Source organism: Tiliqua scincoides, chromosome 7, assembly GCF_035046505.1.
Source record: "Tiliqua scincoides isolate rTilSci1 chromosome 7, rTilSci1.hap2, whole genome shotgun sequence".
NCBI classification, from domain to species: domain Eukaryota; kingdom Metazoa; phylum Chordata; class Lepidosauria; order Squamata; family Scincidae; genus Tiliqua; species Tiliqua scincoides.
In genome coordinates this window covers 56,021,525-56,030,650 of record NC_089827.1, presented here as the reverse complement: position 1 = coordinate 56,030,650, position 9,126 = coordinate 56,021,525, and the positions used below count along the sequence as shown (strand labels likewise).

The 9,126-nt window shown below is 43.5% G+C and overlaps 1 protein-coding gene across 3 annotated transcripts in view; it reads left to right on the top strand.

The window, feature by feature from the left end:
• Positions 1-6,780: 6,780 nt before the first annotated feature.
• PLA2G6 (phospholipase A2 group VI) overlaps positions 6,781-9,126 on the top strand; it is a 30,166-nt gene continuing 27,820 nt past the window's right edge. For 2 of the 3 annotated variants that reach the window (XM_066633489.1, XM_066633488.1), the window contains exon 1: positions 6,781-6,857. The gene's annotated coding sequence lies outside the window, so the exon portion shown is untranslated. The remainder of the gene's footprint in view (positions 6,858-9,126) is intronic. The other variant, XM_066633490.1, reaches the window with a different exon arrangement.

Sequence of the window (9,126 nt, the reverse complement as noted above, 5' to 3'; positions counted from 1 at the left end):
ATTGCTAGATCACAGTAACCTAGGCTTTGCAACAAATAAACCTTCTTCATCAAAAGTAATAGATCACAGTAAGCTAGACTTTGAAACAAATAAACCTTCGTCAAAAGTAACAGATCACAGTAACTTAGACTTTGAAACAAACATTTTTTTTCTGTGAAAATGAATGATTGGGTTTGATTGACTGCAGCAACTAACAACATCAATGTTTCGATACACTCCTTATTTTAGAGAACCTTCCCTTTTTCTGAACCCCCATAGCTAGGGGTGTTTGAAAATGGTTTTATGCCCCCCCCCCCGCAGATCTCGTGATTTGAAAAGCAGAAAGCGTTATTATGTGTTTTTATTCCAAGTTCTCATTCTTATTAATTTTAAACACTTTAAAAGTGCACTAGGTAGGTGACATTGTATCAGCAGATGCAGCCACAGTTTTATTTCTAACTGGAAAAGTAATCTTATTTTAATTTTTAGAAAATATTTCAAAAACCAAAATGCGGTGTTTTGTGTTTTTATTTGGATATTCTAAACACAAAATGGCAGTATTTTGTGATTTTATGTATTTTTAAACAAAAAAACACTCTACCTATAGCACTAATCCTCATCCAAAATAAAAAAATTACAGTAACCTGTACTTTGAAACAAATAAACCTTATTCTTCAGTAAAAATGAATGGTTGGGATCAGCTGCAGCTACTACCAACAACAATGTTTAAACACACTCCTTATTTTAGAGAACATTTCCTTTTTCTGAACTCCATAGCTCATCTTTTCCCATGTTTTGGAGAACAGAAGATTTGAGCCTAGGTGCTAAGTAATGGGCAGAAAATCAACAGGTGGAACCCATCCCACTTCCATGCGGGGAAAGTGTCATCTGTTAAATTTCTGCATGTCAGGCAGCTATTAAAGGCACAACCCTGAAGTTTAGTATTCTCTGCCTTCTGAGGACAGCTCCGTTTCTGTGAAATCTCACAATAATGGCCTTCATTCCGTTCTGCTAGTTCTTTACAGGGCCTCATGCTCACGGTTTAGCAATGATATCTAAGAAAAAATGTTTATATTGTTACTCACTCACACACTCACTCCACTTCCCAAATAGAAAGCAGTATCAAAGATTCACTGGAAAAAGAGAAAACTAGAAATTGCCAGGCTCTTTGTAATATATGCGTAGTTTATAAATATTCAAGCAGTGCATATTGAATGTGCTCCTACAGCAGACAGCAAATCTGCGGAAACTGCAGGACCCCAATACAATGCATGGTAGACATTTGAATTTTGACATTCATTCATCTTGTTGCTGCTTAAATACAGAGCCTTCAGGTATTGATTTTAGATGTTTTCATCTCATATTTAGAAAGCACAGCCAGGATGGTGTAATGGTTCTTGTGTTGGAGTTAGCCCTAAAGAGCCAAGGTTCTAATTCTCGTTCAATCATGAAGTTTCTTATCTATCAGCCTCACCTACCTCACAGGGCAGTTGTGAGGACAAAAGATGGGAAGAAACCATGTCGGCCACCCTGAGCTTCTTGGATGAAGGCCTGTATAAAAATGTGAAAAATAAATTATGTAATATGTGTGCAATATGCATAGATTGATGCAAACTTATTTAAAAGGCTATACCATCCTTTCCTTAGAACAGATAAGAAACCACCAAACAACACACATACACACCAATAAAATTCCTATTTAATTCAAGTTAACACATGCTTGCTTAATCCTGTACATCAAGTGCCAGCTCAAAGAAGAAAGTTTTACAGCTCTTATGGAAAGTATTCAGACTTAGTCGTTGGTGAATCACTAAGAAAAGAAAGTTCCACAATTGTGAGGAAGGCATTCTCTTTCGATCTTAACAGCAGGGCTGGTTCATCCATCAGGCCAACTGAGAGCACACTCCTATGCATATCTACTCAGAAGTAAGTCCCATTGTGTTAAATGGGACTTGTTCCCAGGTAAGCATATATAGTAGGGGTGGCCAAACTTGCTTAATATACGAACCACATATGATAAACTTAAAATGATTGAGGACCACAAGACCACAAATTTGAGAGCTGCGATATTTAAGGAACATTGAAATTCTTAAATGTATTCACTCACCATGGACATTAAACTTACATTTTAATCCAGTGGACTCTCAGTTTATACTCAGTAAATAATTAAAAAGCTTGAACATTTTTCATTTACCTTTTATATTAATTGGGATGTAAAAAGGGGTTCGGTGAATATATTTCTGTGAGCCGCACATTATATGTCAAAGAGCCGTATGTGGTTCATGAGTTGCAGTTTGGCCACCTCAGTGTATAGAATTGTGGCTTAAGGTATTCACCTCAGGCAGTAGACTGGTAGGGGACACCTAACTCCATCTGTCCATTCACCTCCACTGCATCTTCTCTTTCTCCCATGCTTTGGAATGGAAAATGAAGGGTGGGGAAGAGAGTGGAAAAAGAGGTGTGGAGGAGACTGGTGGGCTAGAATGTGGGCTAGAATGAAGGAAAAGAGAGTGGTGGGCTAGAATGTCAGACACTCTAGCCCACCACTCTCTTTTCCTTCACCCTTCTCTTTCACTCTGCCCTCCTCTTCCTTTACCAATCCAGGGAGTGGAACAAGCAAACCCTGGCAGACCATGTAAAGAGGAGGCAGCATTCAGCATGCCGCCTCCAGTACTGGGTATTAGCGCTGCTTAAAAGTCATGGTGGTAGAAAGGAGAGGGGATAATCTCTGAAGTATGTAGGTCCTAAGCTGTTAAGGGCTTTACAAGTCAAAACCATCACGCTGAATTGTGACCATAATATAACAGGCATCAGTAACACACCACGTGCAACCAATCACAACAAGGATGTGAGCTGCTGCTTTCTGTACCAGCTAACCATTCCAAAGTGGTATTAAGGCTGAGTCTGAGTAGGACTGAAGTGAGACGGAGTGTGGAAAACGAAGGCTCTGTAAATGAAAAGACTCATCACCAACCAGTTTCAATCAGTAGTGTTTTTGTGCGTGTTTCCGTCTGATATTAAATTTAAATTCTATAATATGCCAGACTCCAGAGGTTGATGATGCTCTCATGCTGTAAGACGATTGTGGAGAATAAATACAACAAGGTCAGGTTAACAACACAGGTTCCTACAAAGCACTGTCATTTATTTTAGTCACCTTTCCAGAAAGATTTGCACAACTTCAAGGTTTGGCATTTTCTCAGACACCTTTTATATTCCTACATATTTCAGTTTCTTGAAGACTAGAAGAATTGCAACTCAGCACTTGCAACAGTCTTTCCCACTGCGATCCTAGTTTTCTAGGAGGTGGGTGGGTAGATTACAGAGTTTCTCAACTGATGGTATGTGGGCTGGTGTCTTGTGATACACACGGTATCCACACATACCTGCCGCCTGGCAGTAAGACCACAACACAACAAACAGTGGCAGAAGGCTTGGCTAGCGGGCAGAGCTCCAGCGTGTGGTTTTTGTGTGCTTGAAAAATCCCACCCACCAGCCCTGAGCCTCTTACCACTGTTTGTGGTGTTGTCCCTGGCCTCCCAACCCAGAAGGAACTGGTGATCACAGCTTCGCCAGTTACTTCTGGTGGTGCATATGATTATTCGACCATGGGAAGTGGTATAGGAGACGAGGGCTGAGAAACCCTGGATCACTGAAGCTACAGTCCATTCTGGTCTTTCATATCCTTATCAAACTTGATATTTGGAAGCAGGAATGGGAACACTGGCTATCTGGCTAGACATCTAGTCTCCCAAACTTCCACCCAGGCCTACCTCATTTCTGGACGGGCCTGCAAAAATTCCTAGTTTGAAACTGGCCCAACTGGTTTAGTTGTTTGATATTAAGCCAGGTAATTTGTTTCTTAAAGCTCAGCATCACTCATGCACAGTGGAAACATTTAAATGAACATGAATTTTCAGACATGGTTGCATGTGAGCTGGCATTGACTTATTTGGAGTTTAAGGGAGAGGCAGCAAACCTTGGCTACAAGTACCAGATGGATTTTAGCTGCATCCTGAGAGAAAGCAGAAAGGGAGACTGCCTTAGAGATGTCTACCAACAGTTACCAACAGAATGGGAAACAAAAATCACCAAGGCAAGCCTTTGGGCTCAGAAGTGTAAAATGACTTTTATTATAGCACGTATGTACATATTTTTCTTTTGGTCTAATATTAGTAGTGCCTGAAAATTAAAAGTGAATGAGGTTCACTATACCACATGTAATGTTGCACTAAAAACCCATCCTTTAAACCACTCTATAATCCATTTGATTATGGGGCGAAGGGACAGTTAAAGTATATTCAGAGTCAGCTGATCCAAGCAAAACAATCTTGAATGCATTTAACCTTAATTCAACTCTGCCTGCTTCAATCCTCCAGGGGTTTGAAGGAAGGTCCTGGTATTCCTATGTCTCTATTAGTGCTGTCAACTTACATTATTGAATCATAGATATTTACTTGGTATTAATATTTATTTGCTTTTGGTGTTAATACAATTGTAAATATGACTCATACTTAGCAGATTAATTTAACTGATCTCTCATTTTTTTGAAATGTTAATTTATCTGAGGAGTGGAGCACTGGTGGTCCATTTACAGCCCAGTCTTATGCACATTTGCTGAGAAATCTCATTAATTGAACATGGGAAAAATCTGAGTGGTTGGTTCAAAAGCCCCCTGAATTCTGCTTCCTTCTGGAAAGCTTACAAACTGACAGCTCTTTCCTCTGGTTTGTTTCAAGCCTCTGGAATTCAGTGGTACTCCAGTTAGACATTTGTTATGTTAGGTATGATGATTCAAATGGTACCTTCTCATCTTAATCAAGTCACAAGACCCATGCTAAGATGCAGCCAATGGATGCTTTCTGTGGAGCAAGTCTCCCCCACTGATGTGCCTGTGCTCAGAGATGCAACTAGGGTGGAGCCTGAAAAGCACCTGCCCCAGTTGCTATGCCAGGGAAGGGCAACGTGTAAGGCAGTTACTTATGGGTTCTCCTTGGAGGAGGTGGTACTGGCGGCTTCACACCCTGTCCCTTCTCCTGTGGGGAGACTCCACAGGAGAAGGAATGGGGGAGGTGAAGCTGCCGCCACTGCCTCCTCCTCCAGGGAGAACCCAGAAGTGACATCATAATGTCATGCAACTTTATGACATCACTGCCCCAATCACCAGAGCTTCTAGTTATGCCACTGCCTGTACTTCATGGTGCAACACTGACAACAGGGGAATTGTCATTGATGCAGATATATTCTCTGGGAGTCCTGCAACTCAATATGAGCGTCCACAATATAAAGCTTTTGTTATTCTGCACCCCCAATACTCTTTCCTTTTGCTTACTAAGGACTCAGCCAAGGGAATGTTTCAAGAGCCCAAACCTATGCATGTCTACTCAGAAGCAAGCCCCATTATAGTCAGTGGGGCTCAATCCCAGGAAAAGTGTGTATAGGATTGCAGCCTCAGAGCCCAATCCTATGCGTGTCTACTCAGAAGCAAGCCCCATTAGAGTGAATGGGGCTTACTCCCTGGAAAAGTGTGGATAGGACTACAGCCTCAGAGCCCAATCCTATGCATGTCTACTCAGAAGCAAGCCCCATTATAGTCAATGGGACTTACTCCCAGGCAGTGCTTTTTTTGTAAAAAAAAAAAAAAAAAAAAGTGCAGGAACTCACAACTTGTTAATCTTTTATTTATTTATTTATTTATTTATTTATAAACCATTTTTTATTGGAGAAATAAAATATTTTTATGTGCTTCCCCCCTAAAGATGAACTTACTTCTGAGTAGACATGCATAGGATTGGGCTGTCAATCTCCATATCCCTTTCCCCCTAGCTACTTTTTCTACACACAGGAAAAATACTGTACAGGTGCACTTGTAGTGTGTAGTATGTAGTGTGGCACTACTTCAAGGAGAGGAAGCAGTGAATGGATTCCGAAAAATGGCTTACATGAGTTCCATGTAGTAAAATTATTCTAAGCAACTGTGGGAGTAAGAACAAAAAAGGAATTCTTACACGAGAGGGGTCCTTAGGTGTACATAGAAACTGCTACGTTTGCAAACAAGCGATTAAATATGGTTTAATTCAGGTATTAGAATTCCATTCCGTTTCTAATTCCATTAGAAAAAAAGCCCTGCTCCCAGGTAAGTGGATAGAATTGCACTCTTAGAGCTCAATCCTATGCATCTTTGCTCAGAAGCAAGCCCCATTATAATCAATGGGGCTTACTCCCAGGTAAGTGTGGAGAGGGTTGCAGCCTGAGAGCCCCAGCTTATGCATGTCTACTCAGAAGTAAGCCTCACTATAGTCAGTGGGGCTTGCTCCCAGGAAAAGTGTGGATAGGGCTGCAGCTTGAGAGCCCCATCCTATGCATGTCTACTCAGAAGCAAGCCCCATTCTAGTAAATGGGGCTTACTCCCAAGTAAGTGTGGATAGAATTGCACTCTTAGAGCCCAATCCTATACATGTCTACTCAGAAGCAAGCCCCATTATAGTCAGTGGGGCTTACTCCCAGGTAAGTGGGGCTTACTCCCAGGTCTACAGCCTCAGCTAAGCAGCCTCTTTACAGGCAGTCACTCAGACAGCTGGAGTGAAGAGCCTCCCACAGGCCCCTGCCCCTCCCCTTCTGCCAAGATGGCGGCTGCGGCGCTCCTCAGCGCCATCCATTGCCCAAAACAAAGATGGCCGCCCCGAACGTCGGGACGCAATGGACGCGCGCGAGCACGCAAAAAAAAGGCTGAGAGCCTGGGACCAGCCAACGCGGAGGCACCTGAGGCGAAGGGAGCGTTCTGAGCGCTGTGATTGGTGGAAAGGCGGACGCGTGACGCCGTAGGGATTTGTTGGCGGAAGTGGTGGTTGGTGGGGAGTAGTGAGTCATTTGGAGAGGTGAGTGAGAGGCGCTGCTCTTCTGCCCGCCTCCCAGCGTGGCTCCCGTTGCCTGAGAGGCCTGGAGGGGAGTGAGGGGGCCAAGCATGGGCAGCCTCCTGTCTGTCTCCTTGGGGTGCCCCCCTCCCCAAGTACCTGCCCTGCAGCCTGGGCTGAGACTCTTGGGGAGCTGCAGTGCTGAGGAGGGGCTCTCTCTCTCTTTGGCCCTTTCAGTAGTCTGTGGAACTCCTTGCCACTGGGTGTGGTGATGGCACTGGCTTAGGCGCCTTTGAAAGGGGGTTGGACGGGTTCATGGAGGGAAAGCCCATCACAAGCTACAAGTCATGGTGGGGGGTGACCCCCTGGTTTTTGAAGTTGTTTACCTCGGAATGCAGGCATCTTGTGTGCTTCCTGAGGCAGCTGGTGGGCCCACTGTGAGACACAGGGAGCCGGACTAGATGGGCCTATGGCCTGGTCCAGCAGGGCTCTCAGTTTCAGTTGGGAAAAGTCTTTCTTTACCCAGTATGTGACTAGTCTGTGGAACTCCTTGCCACAATATGAGGCGATGGCATCTGGCCTGGATTCCCTTAAAAGGGGATTGGACAAAGTGCATCACAGGTTACAAGCTGTGATGGGTACGGGCAACATCCTGCTTTGAAAATTAGGCTACCTCAGAATGCCAAGTACAAGGGAGGGCATCAGGACGCAGGTCTCTTGTTGTGTTGTGTGCTCCCTGAGTCATCTGGTGGGCCTCTGTGAGATATAGGAAGCTGGATTAGATGGGCATTGGGCCTGAGCCAGTAGGGCTCTTCTTATGTTTTGGGGGGGACAGCTTAGCCACCTTCTATGCTATTCAAGCAGCTTGCTCATGAGGAAGCTGATGTCATGGTTTCCTCAAAAGGAAGCTGCTTAAATCAGCATATATTGTCATATAAGGTGGCTATGCTGTGCCCCCAAAGCTAGAGCGAATGAAGCAAAACCAATGCCAAGGGATTTGGACAGATTTCTGGGGGACAGACTGGAGGACAGATTTCAGGAGGTTCATCACAGGTTACAGGCCATGATGTGTATGTGCAACCTCCTGATTTCAAAGGTAGGTTATCTCAGAATGCCAGATGCAAGGGAGGGTACCAGGATGCAGGTCTCTTGTGTGCTCCTTGAGGCATCTGATGGGCCACTATGAGATGCAGGAAGCTGGACTGGGTGGGCCCTTGGCCTGATCCAGTGGGGCTTTTCTTGTGTTCTTGTCATGCATTTTCCTTGGACAGTTGCTCTGCTCCACTGAAATGAAGCCTTGTTCTAGGTTTACTGTTTTACAGCTGTGTGGTAGGCAGGCATTCAGCAGGTGAGGTCTTTTCTAGGTATCATATGTAGTGATAATGAAGACTTTGACTGTTGGATGGTGCCATGCAGTTATTATAGACAAAAGGACTGGGGGACTGGGTAAGAGAGAGAAAGGGGAAAAAAAGATGGCAATACCTAATCAAATGTACACTTATGTACACATTGATGTAATATGGTTAGTATCTCCATGTTTTTTGTTTGAACCATTAAAAGCTTTGTGATCAGGCTTCAGTGTATCCCATCTGTCTCATGCAGCTAAAATGTCTGAACTGGTAATTGACTTTGCCATTTGTTTTGATAGGAACACTTTGTATGGTTTAGTACTAGTTTAGATATGCATGTTTTTCTCAGGCAGGGCAGGACTGATAACAATTTTGTAGCTCGGCTTGGAATATTATGCAGGAGACCTATGGCCCACTCTCACTTACGAAGTGGAATACAGGAAACCAGTTAGTGCTTGTAATGTGTGAAGGGGAATTTCCACTGTCTGCTGGAAAGTTGGGTGTTGCATTATGGTATAGAATATAGATTTCTAGCAGCTGGTGTTGGAAACATGCTGGGTAGATCATCAGACTATTCACATGATGGCACTGAAAGCAGTTATGTGACCTCCAGAGGAAAAATGTGGGAGGGGTGAGTTGTGAGTCAGGGGACAGGGTAAGTTTATATGATGAACAAAGATAACACTCCTGGCAGATTGCCTTGGTGAAAGCATGGAAATAGTGCAGCCCTGTGAGAGCAGAACAAATGGAATTGTAAGGGGTATGGAAAAATGATTTTTTTTCTTGAAAAATAAAAGTGGAGAACCAAATCAGACTTTAAAAATTCCAGCTAATCATTTCAGGCATCACTTTCCTCTTCTGGCTTTCTTTTTCCTTTTCTCCATATTCTGTGAGTGGGTTGCTCGCTTTTTGTATTGAAAAAGAAAAGGCTGAAAGAGTTATGG